The sequence below is a fragment of the Notechis scutatus genome, chromosome 3, assembly GCF_049901735.1.
Source record: "Notechis scutatus isolate UNSWTSFEM ecotype Mainland chromosome 3, rNotScu1.2, whole genome shotgun sequence".
Taxonomy (NCBI): Eukaryota; Metazoa; Chordata; class Lepidosauria; order Squamata; family Elapidae; genus Notechis; species Notechis scutatus.
The window spans coordinates 87,107,619-87,123,040 of NC_142011.1; the positions used below are offsets into that span (position 1 = coordinate 87,107,619).

Below are 15,422 nucleotides of genomic sequence, written 5' to 3' on the forward strand. Positions count from 1 at the left end.
ATTTCAAACACAGTTCCTCAGTTCGGGCACGTGGCCAAATAATACTTCTACTTGTAAAATCATCAATAGTTTACATTAAGACTACAATTCTTGACAATGGGCACAGGAGAAGTGTGTATTTGCTGCTGGCCATGTTCCGCCTATATGATAAATTGTGAAGCTGGCTGCACTCATTATTTATTGCACATATTCTATAGATTGCAAAAGTAATACTTTACATATTCCAACCCATCAGTAAAAATTAGCCTAAATTTACAATATCAGAAGAAAATTAATGAAACATCTACTAAATCATGACAGACATGATGTAATATGACAATGATTCCACCTTACCTATATGTAATGGAATGTTCCTAAATAAAAGGGGTTCTAAATTCATCTCAATGGAACTGTATGAAAAATATTTTCTTGTACTCTTATGAAAGTTTTAAAATATTATTTCATAGGAAACATATATTTCATTTATTTATTTATTTATTTATTTATTTATTTATTTATTTATTTTGATTTGTCAATTGCTTACAAAATAATAGGTATAAGTATATACATAGTTATGAATACATGAAATGAGTACATATAAGAAAAATAAAAGAAACAATAGGACAGGGACAGTAGGCACGTTGGTGCGCTTATGCATGCCCCCTACAGATCTCTTAGGAAAGGGGGAGATCAATAGTAGACAGTCTAAGGTAAAAGTTTTTGGGGTTTGGGGAAGAAACCACAGAGTCAGGTAGAGTATTCCAGACATTGACCACTCTGTTGCTGAAGTATCAAAACTGTGATCAGATTGGGACTTCCGGTTTGAAGGGCTTCGGCGACAGACAGAAATCTGCGATCGTGCGCGGTTTCTGTCTGGGCTCGCCGCTGGAGCGCCCTGAGCCGGCTGGTTTCAGGGCTAAGCCACCCCGTAGAGGTGAAGAGGGGGGAGACCGCCAGCAGAGTCGAGGAGAGCCGCATCTCTCCTCCTCAGCTGGCCATTACTCCCTTTCCCGAAGGCGGTAGCAGCGGTGGTCAGAAATGGCCACCACAAAGAAGAACTCGACCGGAAAAGAACGTGCAGGAGGAAGATAAGAAGTGAAAGTTTTGGCTGACCGGGTTAAATTGTAAAAGCAACAACCAAGGTACCCTGGAATTTAAACTTACAAAAAATAACATTGCTCCCAAAGAAGAGTCGGAAGCAGCGAAGGAAAGTGAAAAGGGAAAGGTTTGGCTTTTTTTCCCCCTTCTCTCTCCTTTCCTATACTGACAACTAAGAGACTTAAATAAGAAATCAGAAAAATCCACTTTGACATCAATAGGCAATTAAGCTGAAAATAAAACAAAATGCCAAAGGGATAATAAAGATTTTTGGACATTAAAAACTTTCTTTTTCATAAGCAGGAAGGGAGAGAAAAAGAATAAGGGCAGGATCTGGAAGAGGGAGGAGACTGCCTGGAATTAAAAAGATTCTAAAGTAAAACTTCAACAATACTTCTAAAAGATACATTTTAACTGAAACTTTGCAACTAAATAGTAACCTCAGGAAGAGAAAGTGAAAAAAAAGAGCAAAAAAGAAACAGCTTGCGGTGTATTTGGATTATTTGGTGATTTTTGGATTTTTGGTTATTATATTTGAATGACTAAAATCAATCGGGTGGTTGTTTAAAAATTTATACAATGGCACCACTTCTAGATGAATTGAAAATGGAACTTAAAAAGTACAAAGAAGATGCACAAGAAGGGAAGGGTTCTTTTGGCTTCGTTTTTCAATTCTTAGAAATGGAGATTTGGAACTATGAGAAACAACAAGACTGCAAAACAAGAAGACTGGGACAAAGAAGAAGCCATCTTTAATGAACAAGTAATTCTATGTGGGGAAGAAAAAGGAAAGGGGGGGAAGAGAATGGAGAATTTAAGACTTAAAAAAACAACCAAAGAAAAGAAAAATAATTCAATAAGTATAATACTGGAAAGCAACAGAAAAGGGGAATACAGAAGAGAGAAATAGAGGTAGAGAGACAAGGGGGTAAAAAGGGGAGAGAGAAGAAGAGAGGGAAGAAGAAAAGGAAAAGAAGTTACAAAGGACCAGAGCAAGATATAGAGAAACAGGACCTATTTAGAGATAATGGGTGAAAATCTAACTGAAAAAGGGATTCTGTAAAGGTACATAAGATTGTATTGTTATATTAGTAATAGAAATAACTTTAGAAAATTGGAAACAATGTATGATTAAAATGAGGGATAAAATAGTGTAATTTAGTGAAATGTTTGTGAATAAAATAAGTGAAATAAAATAAATGAGAAAAATGAATTAGGAAGGAACGGGAACATTTTAATTAGTCAATGTTTTATAAAATATAAGTGAAGAGAGGAGGGAATTAACTATGGAAAGTTTATAATTGTTCCCATAGAAGTATGATATTTAATTGAAAAGTAATGTTAAAGATGTTAAGACTTTAATGAATATTAATATTAATGATAGAATTGAATTGGAATGGAATGTTGTTTTAATTATATACATCTATAATTTTTTTCTTTTTCTTTTTAAAGAATACAGTGTGTATTTTAAGAATGTACCAAGCAGAATCCGAATGGAAGTTATGTATTATATTGAATGTTACAACTTTAGGGAAAAGATATAAAGGCATCATACTCCAATCAGTAACTACAGGAGAAATTTTGTTTAATGAGAAAAGATAATAGATAATTGAAACAGGACAGACAAAAATATAAATACAATGATTTGAATTGAGATGAGATAATTAAAATAAAATTGAGAAAATTAAAAGAGGGGAGAAGCTATGCAGAAAATGTAAAATAGTAATAAGATATGGAATAGAATATAAAAATGAGCATGAACCTGAATTTGTGTCTGTACGAAGAAATGTAACCCGGGATTATGCTGCTTTCAAAAAAGATGTTTTATTTGTATTTTTTTTTCTCTTTGTGAAAACTCAAATAAAATTTATTTTAAAAAAAAAACTGTGATCAGATTCATCAACACTTCTAAGTCCACCTCCCTTTGCGGAAACAAAAGCTGAAGCTGGTTAACTGTATTAATTAGCTAAATGTAGTAACAGACTTATCAAAATTGCCGTATATGCTAACTCTGCACGAGCATTTAATCTCATATGGCTTGGATCAGCAGGATCTGTGAGCCCAGAAGACTGTGTTCAGAGTTGTATTGATCTGAGCAAAGTGCTACTGGTTAAGATTCCTTAGGCCTACTTTCCTCCAAGAACAAAAAGTACATTTTTGGATACCATGTAGGACTTTATCGGTCATCATCTCCTGAATCAAAAATTGTTAGCCAATGCAGTTTGTTCTGTATTCTGTACAGTGGTAGATTTGTCTTCTGTACAGATGCAGATAGATAAACTCCACAAAACATCCATAACAAAGTACTTTTATTGGTTCATCGGGTATCCTCATAATTCACATTTGTGACAAAGTTCTTCTTTAGTGACCAATCCTTTGCATATCTGTCTTGTAGGTAAAAAGATGATTATCTTCTATCCTTTTTCTCTTATCTCGTGGTGATAGAAATAGAACAGTTACCACAAGTCCGTGAGTTCAGCCAAGAGTGAGGAAAACTCCTCCTACCCATCGAGGGTCAATTTAGTGACCAATCAGGATCACAGATATGGTCACGTGATATGGACTACATTTCCCAGGATACCTTAACTACATTTACCATGCTGCATTCCCTTAAGGGGACAGCACACAATTGCTACCTAACTATCCAAATCCCATTAACTCTAAACTGTCTGGACGGCACACAGTTCACAAAACAAGGGTGTAATGTGCATTGGTCTAGGTGCGCACATAACTGCCTGTGTCAAAGCATTTTGCACCAAAATGAAAACTTTTGAAAGTTCCAAATGCTTCCTGAAACTTCCAGATGCTCTTCAAGGGCAGCCCCATACAGAGCACATTATGGGAATCCATACAGAAGATGACTATGTGTGAGTGACTGAGTGTGAGCCTACTGATCCAGGAAGGAGAGTAACTAGTACACAACCTGAAATTGTGCAAAGGCTCTTTTAGTCACAACATCCATTTATTTATTTATTTATTTATTTATTTAATTTATTTATTAACCAAATATGTATTGTCTTATGAAAAGCAACTCTGGGCAGCGTTACAACAAATATAAAACAATAAATATATATAATGTATAAAAATCCAATTTAAATATTAAGATAAAAATAAATAATCAAACCCTAGGCAAAGGGAGTATAAGAATGGTTCACATCAGCAATGGAGTCATCGAAGCATGCCTCTGGTTCTCTGGCAGCCCTGGGCCTAGTAACATAACCAGGCATTGAGAGATTTCCAAAATGTTAAAAGGGTTGTAACTGATCTAATCTCCCACGAGTAACATAACCAGGCATCGAGAGATTTCCAAAATGTTAAAAGGGTTGTAACTGATCTAATCTCAGAAAAAGAATGCTCAATAAGGCAGAGATAACAGCAAAGAAAGCACATCTCCTGGGACCCCACTAAATGTAGGTCCTTAGCTGATAGTACCCGCAGCATGCCTTCTCTACCAGATCTAATGGAGCAGGCTGACATAGCCAGGGACGGGATAATCCGGTCCCATATTATGAAGGGTTTTAAAGGTTAAAACCAGCGCCTTAAATTGGACCCAGAAGCAAACTTACAACCAATGCAGCTCGCAGAGCAGAGGTGTAACATGCACTGTTCTACAAACGCATGTAACTGCCCATTCTGTACCAATTGAAGTTTCCGAATGCTCTTCAAGGGCAGTCCCACGAGAGCACATTTCAGCAGTTGAAACTGGAAATGACTAGGCAAGAGTGACTGTAAGAAGGGCCTGCCAATCCAGGAGAGGACACAACTGGCACACAAGAGGAAGATGTACAAAGGACAACCTAGACACAATTACCACCTGCTCATCGAACAGGAGTCCAAATTCTAGGACTGTCAGATAACGCAATGGGGTCTGTCTATTCAGTACCTTCTGGAACAGTGAGCCCCCATCCAGAGCCACTCAGTCTCACCAGGATTCAGCTGAAGCCTGTTGTTCCCTATCCAGACTCTCACAGCCTCCAAACATCCATTCCCAGCATTGCTTAATTCACCAGGGATATAGATATATAACTGAACACCAGCATAGTGATTATTCCTCACTCTGTGGCAATGAATGAGCTCAGTCAATGACCTCATGTAGCTGTTAAAGAGGAGTGGAAGCACTATGGCACCTCACATAGGAGGGGCTGAAGTAGGACCTCTCCTCTCCAATCATCACCAGCCTGGAATCAACCCTGAAGGAAGGAGGCAAACCAGCAGAACACTGTACCCGTAGAGTTGTAATTGCAGGAATGTTCTAATCTCGGATGGCAAACCTCAGATAAAGAATGTTTCCAAATACAACTCAGGTAAACAAAGTCACTAATCTAAAGGAGGATTAGAGAGAGGAAGTAAACATATGTTAGACTTTTAGAGATAATTAATTGTATGGATTACTGTGCTAAACAGTAACGAAAGTTAAGCAATAACCAAAGTTAACCAGTGATGGAGGATAACTAAAAATGTGTATAAATGCAAGACTATATGCCAATAAAGATCATCATGATTCAGTTGTTCATGATCAAACAACTCGACTGCCTCGTCATTACAACAGTGCCACTCACCCTATTCCTCTGAGCTGATCCAGGATACCATGGTTGATGGTATTGAAAGCTGCCAAGAGTTCAAGTAGGGCACAGATGGAGGCAATATCTCAATTCCACTTCCACCAGAGATTAACTAAAATACTCTTTTAGTCCCATGCCCATGCCTGAAATCCAACTGAAAGGGATCCAGATCGTCTCTGCATGACCACGTTCTAAACAATCTTTTCTAAAAAGGGAAGATTGGCCAACAGATAAAAATTGTCCGGCACAGTTGGATTTAGCAATGGCTTCTTGAGGAGGGACCTAACCAAAAGCTCTTTAAGGGTGGAGGAACCACTATCACTCCCTCAAAGAATTTACGACACCCAAACCACAACTATATGTTGCTCCACCAGTCAGAAGGGGAATAGCTCTAATATGCAGTTGGTGGAACTTACAGCCATGATAACCCTGTCCACTTTCTCAGGTCCAAAGGTTCATTCATCAGTGAGGGTATTCTACTGGTTCAGCCGATTCGGCCAAGCCGGTAGCACCGATGAGCAGCGGAGACCAAACCGATTCTCTCCGACACTCTGCTCTTGGGCCCACCTGCCCACCCGGGCTCCCATACTAACCTTTATGTCCTGCTTTTGAAGCGCAGCTGCTTTGCGCAGCACAGCAGATTGCTGCGCGTCAGCTGCTGAACTGACAGGGAGAGTGCAGGATTGCAGGAGATGAGTCAAAAGCCTCTGTGCCTGCACAAAGTGCGCATTTGGCGCACGCGCGCAAAGCATGCCCACCAAGCCACGCCCACCGAACCGGTGGTAAAAAAAAAAATTGAAATGCACCACTGAGCTAGACTACATCCCAGGCACCTTCATAGGACCTATGCCAATACCAATGTCTGAGAAAGAATCTGAGCACAGCCCGTCCTATATCACAGATGCTCTGCAAAATTTTCTGTGAGATCCTATAGGTACACCCGAGTCCACTCTATCTAAAAGGGCTCTGGTCACCTTAAACAGGACTGCTGGGCAGCTATCCTTGAACGCAATAAGGGCAGAGAAGTATTGATGCTTCACTGTCCTTACCATCACAAGGTAGGCCTTAACAGTGACTCTAACCTATGTTTCATTGAGTTCATTCTTCAATGACCGCCAGCATTACTCCGGGCGTCTCTTAACCCAGTTCATCTCCCTCAATTCTTCCATAAACAATGGAAAATAATAGGATCTGCAAGAAAAGAAAGCTGTGTGGATGCAATCCTATCCAAGGCCTGTGCCACCCTCTTATTCGGGTAGTGATCAAGGCTTTGCTCAGACTGTGCAGCAAGCCAACAGGAACAACCCCGTTTTCTTTGAAACCTATCCAGCTCCACACCACGTTGAACCAATCAAATAGGTCCTGCCTCCCAATGGAGGGATAATATCCCCCGCAAAAAATCCCCTGGTTTTCAAGCATGATATGACTATAACAGGGAGACTACAGGCAGCTGTGAAAACCAGATCAAATGAGCAATCACTGCTCTAGATTAGGGGTTGCTAACCTTTTGGACCTCAGGGACCACCAAACTCATAATTTTAAATCCTGCGGACCAGAGACCCTGGGAAAATCCCAAAAAAAGTCTGCAGGAAAATTCCCCATCCTGTTTTCCTACCGATCGATCATTCTTTTTATATATATATATAAATTTTATTGGTTTTTAAAAACAAACATAAACAAACAAAACATAAAAACATCAAGCTATCTTCCATAGGTGTACATACAGTGTGCCGGTTGGTTTACAAATTGTTTTGTGCTTCCATTTCGTAGTCTTCAATTACAATTAAATTACATATAATCTCCTATTGTCAATCAAAAATTAAATACCTGTATCATTATTAATCAATCATTTGACTATACTTTTATTCATTCATGTTTTACAAGATAACCATAATTTACTTAATTTATTTTATAACAGTTCATATTATCATCCCAAATCTATCCTAAAATCATTTTGTGGTTATAAGAAAGAAGTACATCTTTATACATTTATTATTTTCTAAAAATCTACATATTTCATTACTGTACTTTGTTGTCTAACCATTGATAGAAAAGATTCCAAATTTTATAAAATTGTTTATCTCTTTGTTTACCTCTTGTTCTCTAATTTCAAATGTCAATCTACTCATTTCAGCACATTCCAATATTTTCTTAATGATTTCCTCCTGTGATGGTATTTTCTCATTTTTCCAGTTTTTAGCAAATACAATCCTAGCCAGAGTCACTTTTTCTTGTTCTTTTTCTTGCTTTAACATTGTCTGTATTGAACGTTGTCCTCCAGATGGTGGAGAGGAAGAAGTAGAAGTTGAAGAACCAGGAGCTGTAAATTTCCTATTCATTTTAAGCAATTCAAAATCTTCAGGTTCTTCTAAACCTTAATCCAATTGTGAAGTAACCAATTATAGTTCAAAATAAAAATAGTAAAAAAAAGAAGCCCAATAATAATAATAAAAAAGGGGAAAAAAATAAAAAAAAGAGAGGACAAAATTTCTTTAGGTTCTTGTATACCTTAATCCAATCAATAGTAGGATAAAGGAAAAAAGCTTAAAAAGAAAAAGAAAAAAAAGGAAAAGGAAAAATTCTTCAGGTTCTTCAACACCTTAATCCAATTGAAAGGTCTCAAATAGAAAAAAGTGCATAAGAATAAACCAAAAAGGTAGATGAAAAAACAAAAATACCAGGAAAGGAAAAAAAAAAGGCTTTTAAGGCTTTCCCTTTAAAATAAAAAGCAAACATAGAGATTGGACTTCCAAAAGAAAAACAAAAAACAAAAACAAACTCCAACAAAGCCAAAAACTCAAATAGTTATTACAAAAAAAAGATTAAAAAAATACAACAAAGCTGGTGAGGAAAAGTAAAAAGGGCACACTGCACTTTATTTAATTATCCAAGGCTCTTATTATAGCTCTCTTCTCCAAAAACTTATCACCTTTTTTCCCCCTACATTTCAAAACCAGACTCCAGCTGTTGATAGAAACCCAGAAGAGCACCTGCAATAATACTCTCTCATGCTCTTCCCTCTATCTTATCAAATAGCAATGTCCTTGAAAAAGAGTCTCAGTTCTTTCTTTCTCAGCTTTGTCTGGTCACAGGGAAATAGAATATTTTCAAGTCTCTAGTTGTCAGTGTTACAAAGTTTCTTTGCTCTCACTTTCCCCCTCCTTTTCCGAACAGGATATAATGAGAATTAATATAAAAAAAAGATATTTTTAAAAAATGAATTAACTAAAGGGAGCCTCTAGCCTAAAATACTACAAAATCAAAAAGGAGAAGAAAAAAATAGATATGAACGAAAAAACCAGTCCAGTTTCAAAATACAAGATCGTATATAGAAAATCCAGCAATGAGAAAAAACAAAACAAAACATTACTTTGACATTCCTGTTTAAAATCGCCGCTTAATCACTTCTCAAAACGTTTACAGATTCTTTCTTTTCCTTAGGGTGTCCTTTCAGATCTTACAATAAAAAAAAAGTTCTCACCAAACCGGCACACTCTCTTTCTGTTCTCTTCCGTTTCGGAGCTGTCCCAACTTCAGCAGCTTTAATGGCTGCCTATTTGCCGCTGGCAAGAAGAACTTCTCCTGGATCTACCAGGGACTTTGCGGTATCCCTGGAATCAACAGGATGCGCTCTTCACTTTCACCGTCTCTTTGGGACGGTTTAGATCCGATAGGACCATTCAGGAGCAAAGATATCGGCAGCGATCTCAGACCTCCAAGATCGCATGCCGTATCATCGCGACGCCAGCCCCGCCCTCCATCGATCGATCATTTTTTATTTGGGATCTCAGGATACTGTCTCCAGCTCCGTTCTCGGGGGGAGAGCAAAAGAGAGAAAGAGAGGGAGACTTTTGGCTTCATGCAAGGAAAGCAGAAGCAGCAGAAGTCTTTCTTTCGCTCCTCCAAATTCCACCAGCAATGTGACTTTATGAGACTTGTCGTGCCGGTGTAGCGTCTTGAAGCAGGATGCCTTGCAGGGTCCCAAAGACTCATTTCTGGTGGAGTTTGGGGGAGAGAAAGAAAGACTTTTGCTGCTTTCCTTGTGTGTAGCCAAAAGCAGAAGAAGAAAGAAGCGGAAAGAAGCAGCCCTGGCCAGGCCAGGCCAGGCGCGTGGGTGAGTGGGGCAAGTTCCCCCCCCTGCCCTTTCCCTCCTCCCCTCACTACCTCATGTTGTTCGCAATGCAAGCGACACAAGCCTTGTGTTCCCACGGGTCATGTGGGTGGCGCAGCCTTGTTTTCCCATGCAGCCTGGATTAATTGCTTTGGGGGGGGTGCTTTGGGGGTGACATTTCTCTGCGGACCACCAAAAATTTCTTGCAGACCACCAGTGGTCCCTGTTGACTCTAGATGACCTGAGATAAACCCATGGCTTTCATGGAAGCCATGAACTCCACAGCAGTCTTAGATCCTACTCCCAGAGTGAAGTCACCCATGACCATAAGACTAGAAAATTCCACTGCAATCCCAGAAATGATGCCAAGTAGCTCAAGCAGGAAGGTAACTTTTCAGGGGGAAGGCTGGTATAGTAGCGACAACCTCAATTGATCCCTAGAATGCAACTTAATGAACAAGGTCTCAAATACAGCAACTTGTGGAGCAGCAGGACACAAAGCTCTTCAGAACTCCCAAATGACAGTCACCACCCCTGTCCAAAGTTCTCAACTGATGCCTTGCCTGAAACCTGACTGGGTACATTTCCAAAAGGGGAAACCCCTCTTTTTATGGATCCAGTCAGGTCTTGCCAATACACGCCATGTCAGTCACAGATGAGGGTGGTGTTATTACAGACTGGTCTGGTATTAAGCACCAGCAGTTGAAATCCTGGGCTTCTAAAGGTCTTATGACCAGGGCAGAGAGAGACAGCCCAGTGGCCTGGAACCTGGCATCAGATTAAGCATGTTGCCTTTTCTTCACTTCATGTAGATACCAACTGAACCATTAACTGCATCAATTTAATAGTAGAGAGATAAGATAGCATCTCCCACTGAACTTAGCTAATAGGCCTCAGGGAAAGACCATGTGAACATTCACAGCTCTGCCACCCAATGGAGAAAGAAGCTTACATCCTGTGGTTTGGTTGCCTCCCTTCTCACCTGCGTTACTTCACTCTGCCAGTACTGGCTCTAACTTTGCTGACATTGATTGAATACAATTACCTCAGATCCCTAAATATATCCCAGAAAAAGCAAGTATAAGCCTCTGTTAAAGAAGCTGTGTTCATAACTTCTCAGTGATTTCACATTTATTTTATATTCTTTAAGACACAAAATACATAGGTTCCAATCTTACGCAGGCTCAACCTCTTTGCAAGGCTTAATGCTCAGTAAACACGAATGGGATCGTACTAACAAAGATACAAATTGCTTGTACCGCAGCTCTGTCCTGTCTGCAATATGTTTCAATAATAAAGTCTCAGAAATAGATTTTGGTTCTTTGACTCGAAGCTTCAAAGACTAATATCAAATCGGAATGCAAACCAACAAGAAAGGCTCAGTTACATCAATAATCAAGTATTTCCCAACATGAAAGTAACCCAACCTCATCTCTCAGAAAGATAATTAGATTGTTTAACAAAAGTAAAGCCATGGTAGGGTAATTAGAAAGTAGTCCATTGTTTGAGTAATAACATCAAGGAAACATTTTCTATATTGTAAACAACTATGTTGGCAGTTATTTCTTTTACATCGACCTAGATAATGAACATATGAATTATCAACACATGTATTATCAACATATAAATTGTAAAATATGCAGAGCAAATATTAAAAGAATGCAGAACTTTCCTGACATGATACAAACTGCAGCAAACCAGGGATACTATTCAAAGTAGCTCATCTAGACATAATATTAACATTTTCCTTCAACTAAGACTGTCTCCCCCCCCCCCTTTTTTTTTTCTTTTTTAAAATTAAATTCAGTAGCATTCCTATTTCTCCTGTTCATTCCTTTCATCAGCTCTTTGGAAGAGGCAGTATTTCAGAGTCCCTTCCACCACCACATAAGTACCCTCTTTCCTATCTTCAATTCCATTTTTCAATAAAACAAGGCATGTCATTCCTGATAGGATAATCGGAGGAAGGGAAAAAAAATCACAAACCCTTTGGAATTAAGGTCGGTGGGAAAAGATAATAGGCCAGGAAGTGGAATGCAATCCCAGCACTGGAACTCAAGTCCCATTCGGGAGCCTAACTCCTTTTTTCCCACTTGCAACAGCATTTGTCCAAATTAACCATTAAGCCATCAGCAATGGAACATTATTCCTTTTGCTGCCCCCACCCCAAGAAGGATGGCTTGGAGGGGTTGTGGGGTGTGGACGGGGGGGAGGGGAATATAGGCTGGGCAGCCGGCAGGTTTTGGTTTTTCAAGCCTTCCACCCGCTCCCGTTTAGAGACTCCCCACTACCCGGATTGAAAATCGAGGCGCCTTCCTTCCTTTGGGCTTATTTCAGCTTCAGATCCCTCACCTCCACGGGAACTCCGTCCAGCTCCTGACCCTATTTCACCACCACCCCCTTCCCCGCCTTGGGTATGCCCGGTGGCCTTTTGCTCAACCTGGCTGAGCTGAGCCGAGCCCCTGGAGGGAGCGGGGCATCCCTTGAGCTGGCGCCAACGGGCCTACGAGCCTTCCTTTTCCCGCTCCCAGCTCACCCGCCCCAACCCGTTTCCCACCACCACCCCCTGGCCGCCACCTTCTCGCTCACCTGCGGGCTCAGCGCCATCGCCCGGCTTCCCCGCCCATCCTTGCCGGCGAGATCCTGCAGCCGGGAGAAATCCCGACGCCAGCCCGGCCGCCCACGCGTGGGCTTCGCTTCTATGGCGAGGCGGCTGTTAAACGGCGGCTCCTGCAGCGGCAGCAGAAGCCCGCGCTTACTGCGGGATCGCGTTTCGCCTGCCCCAGCCTTAAAGGAGCCGAGGCGCTGCTGGCCGCCGCTTGGCTTCCTGGAGGCGGCGGGCAGGCCGATCACTGCGATGACCACCACTCCTCCACCCCCCCGGCTGTCGGGCCATATCTTCGCCCAAAGGCCGCTTGGTCGGCCCCCCGAACAGCGTGGAGGGAGAAGGCACCGTGGCGGAGGAAGAAATCGGCCGCCGCTCTCCTAGCAAAGGCGTGGAAGGGTCCCCTCGTGGACACCTGCCAGAGCGAGGAGGATGCCTTTCCTTCGGCAGGTCCCTCGTGGGAAGACGAGGCTGGAGATTTTCCACAGGCCTTGCAAAAAAAAAAAATGCCTATTGTGGTTTTGTTTTTGTTTTTTTCCTTCTCTTTCCTATCTCTAGGTTGGAGTCAGGCGGATTCTGTGCAAAGTTAGGCAAAGCTTATCTTTTCTTTCATTTTTATTTAACCTTTTTTTAAAAAATGTAACTCTACAAGGCTGCTCCTCTATTAAAGCGCTCAGGGCAGGGGACATGTTCATTCACATTGTTGCAGGAAATTACAAGACTCAGACCTTGGAATCAGAAATAGTTTTATTTGTGCAAAGGTGCAGAGCAATTGAACCAAAGCAACATCTGAACAATCTCCTATAGATTTTACACTCGCATATATACATTTCAGAAGGTGCAAACCACAGAAATATAACTTGTCAGCATTGGTTACTTCTAATTCCAGCTTCCCCCTCCCCTATTGTTGGGTTAGAGTAGCTGGATTATTACAAAAACTTTGCTAACCCATCTTGCTAAACCCTCTAGCTTCCTGTAGCTCCCTTTGTGGTTTTGTTGTACCCAAGACGAGTCTTCCTGCTTGACAAATATGAGTGAGTGACCGACAGATGAACCTATGATCTGACATTTTTCATTTCTTTTAATACACACATTTCACTATCAAAAGAATAATCTTTTATATCCTTCTTCATGTTCTGCCTCAATATAGTGCTTTTTAAAGATTTTTTTAAAAAAACTATTTTTGCATGATTTTGGCTTGTTATTTTTTGTTATTTTGTTGTATGAGTTTATGTTCTTTAATTTTTGTTTGTTTGTGGGATGGGCAGCTGTATAACCTTGCCAAATAAATTAATTGCATGACAAAAAAGAAACTGCAAAACTCTCAGGACAAGAAAACAAATCTATGTGCACTTTTATTTGAGCACTCTGGCCTCAGTGCTTGTGGGAATAAGTCCTACTGTAATTATATTTCCCTCCCATCTTCCCTCCAAGAAGCTCAAAACATTATATGATTATTCCCCAATGTCAGTTTATTTTCACAGTGTGGGACACAATAAAATGAGAATGTGACTTGTTTTCTTCATGTTCAGCCATAAATTGGTTTACAAGCCATAGTGGTTAAGCCCAAATCAAGCAAAGCACAATAGGGCTGAGCAGTTGGGGAACTTACAAGCTGCAGCTGCAGCATTATTATCTATAAGAAATGAAGAACTAAGTCCCCAAATGTTTCTTTGCACTAATAGTGGATCCAGAATCTGAAAAGTTTCAATATCCCAGCTCAAAAGAGGATTTGTAGAACATACTGCTTGGAGGACCTTTAATTTTACCTATGATTTATTAAATAAGCCTTAATAGTTGAGTTCACACAATACCCTAAGACCTGTATTGATACTTGACTTTGGATAGATAATAAAAACATACACCGGCTGCCATATTTACCTCTTCCACTTCCAATTTCAATCATAGACAGGTTTTTATAAGGCTTAGTTTGTTGTCCGGCAGTCATTCTAGCAAATAATCTGCTTTATCTTAGAAGAGCCACAGATCATGTTTAGAAAATAATATGAGGTGAGTGGTTTAACATGTACAAACTTGCTCTGTGCCAAAACAAACTTACCCACTGTATAACTTATATACCTGTACAACTGAAGGACAGGTCCATATGTGGCTCCCAAACCTTTCAATGAAAAAGTTGTCACCAAATTGTAACAGTCAGAGTAGCAACTGATAGAAATTAATAAATGATTGGCTTGAGAATAATCATATCAACTGTATTTAATGTATCATTAACTTTAAATGAAATTATTTTTTCCTAACTGTCACCCACTTATGACTTCCAGGATATCCTTCAAATATGAGATGGGACTGTCCATCTGGAAAAATTATAAATTGCTGAGTCAGTTCCATATAATGAACTGGCCAATGACTGCTAATCTTGGTTTAAGGCAGCAGAAAAAGTTGTAGAACTTAATGGAAAATGAATGGATTATAGGTGTTTCCAAAACAAATATTGCAAAAAACATTCTGCAACTGTTTTTTCTTTTAACCTTTTCTGGTAAAAGAAGCAACAGTCAAGGTGAAAATGCACTGGAAGATTGCAACCATCTTTACAAGTTTGGGAATGAGGCACGATATTCCACAATAAAATCTTATCTAAAAGCACCTTTAAGCATACTTGGGACTGTGTATTTAGGTGGTCAAAATATTCCAACAAAGATCTGAGCTCCACCACTAACATAAATCTTAATTAGATGCTAGATTTTGATTGGTACTGTAGGTATCTATGAAATTAAATATAATGTTGGAAGTCACTAAAGTGAATCTAATCTTGTAACAGTCAAACTGGATTTAGTATAGCATGTTTTCACAGTGGTCAACTATATGAAAAACTTAAAGGATTTGTTTTTTTCAACTGTGGAGTGAAAACACAAATTAATTTTAATCCTATTAACAAGTTGAATTCATGCTCAATTTGGTGGTGGAAACAAATTAACCTTGGTCTCGACTAATAACTCATCCTCATGTTTCCTAAAGTGGCATGAAAATGTCCCACTGGGCCTTTCTTTTTTTAAAAAAAAAACACTTTATTGATTTTACAATTAAAATAGACCAACAACACATACAT

At 39.7% G+C, this 15,422-nt stretch overlaps 1 protein-coding gene across 2 annotated transcripts in view; it reads right to left on the bottom strand.

Moving 5' to 3' along the window:
* The window catches only part of TLCD4 (TLC domain containing 4), a 28,825-nt gene extending 15,837 nt beyond the window's left edge, over positions 1-12,988 (bottom strand). The window contains exon 1 of one of the 2 annotated variants that reach the window (XM_026671716.2): positions 12,340-12,988. The gene's annotated coding sequence lies outside the window, so the exon portion shown is untranslated. Of the gene's footprint in view, positions 1-11,736; positions 12,255-12,339 lie in introns of those variants that run through there. The other variant, XM_087960642.1, reaches the window with a different exon arrangement.
* Positions 12,989-15,422: the final 2,434 nt, after the last annotated feature.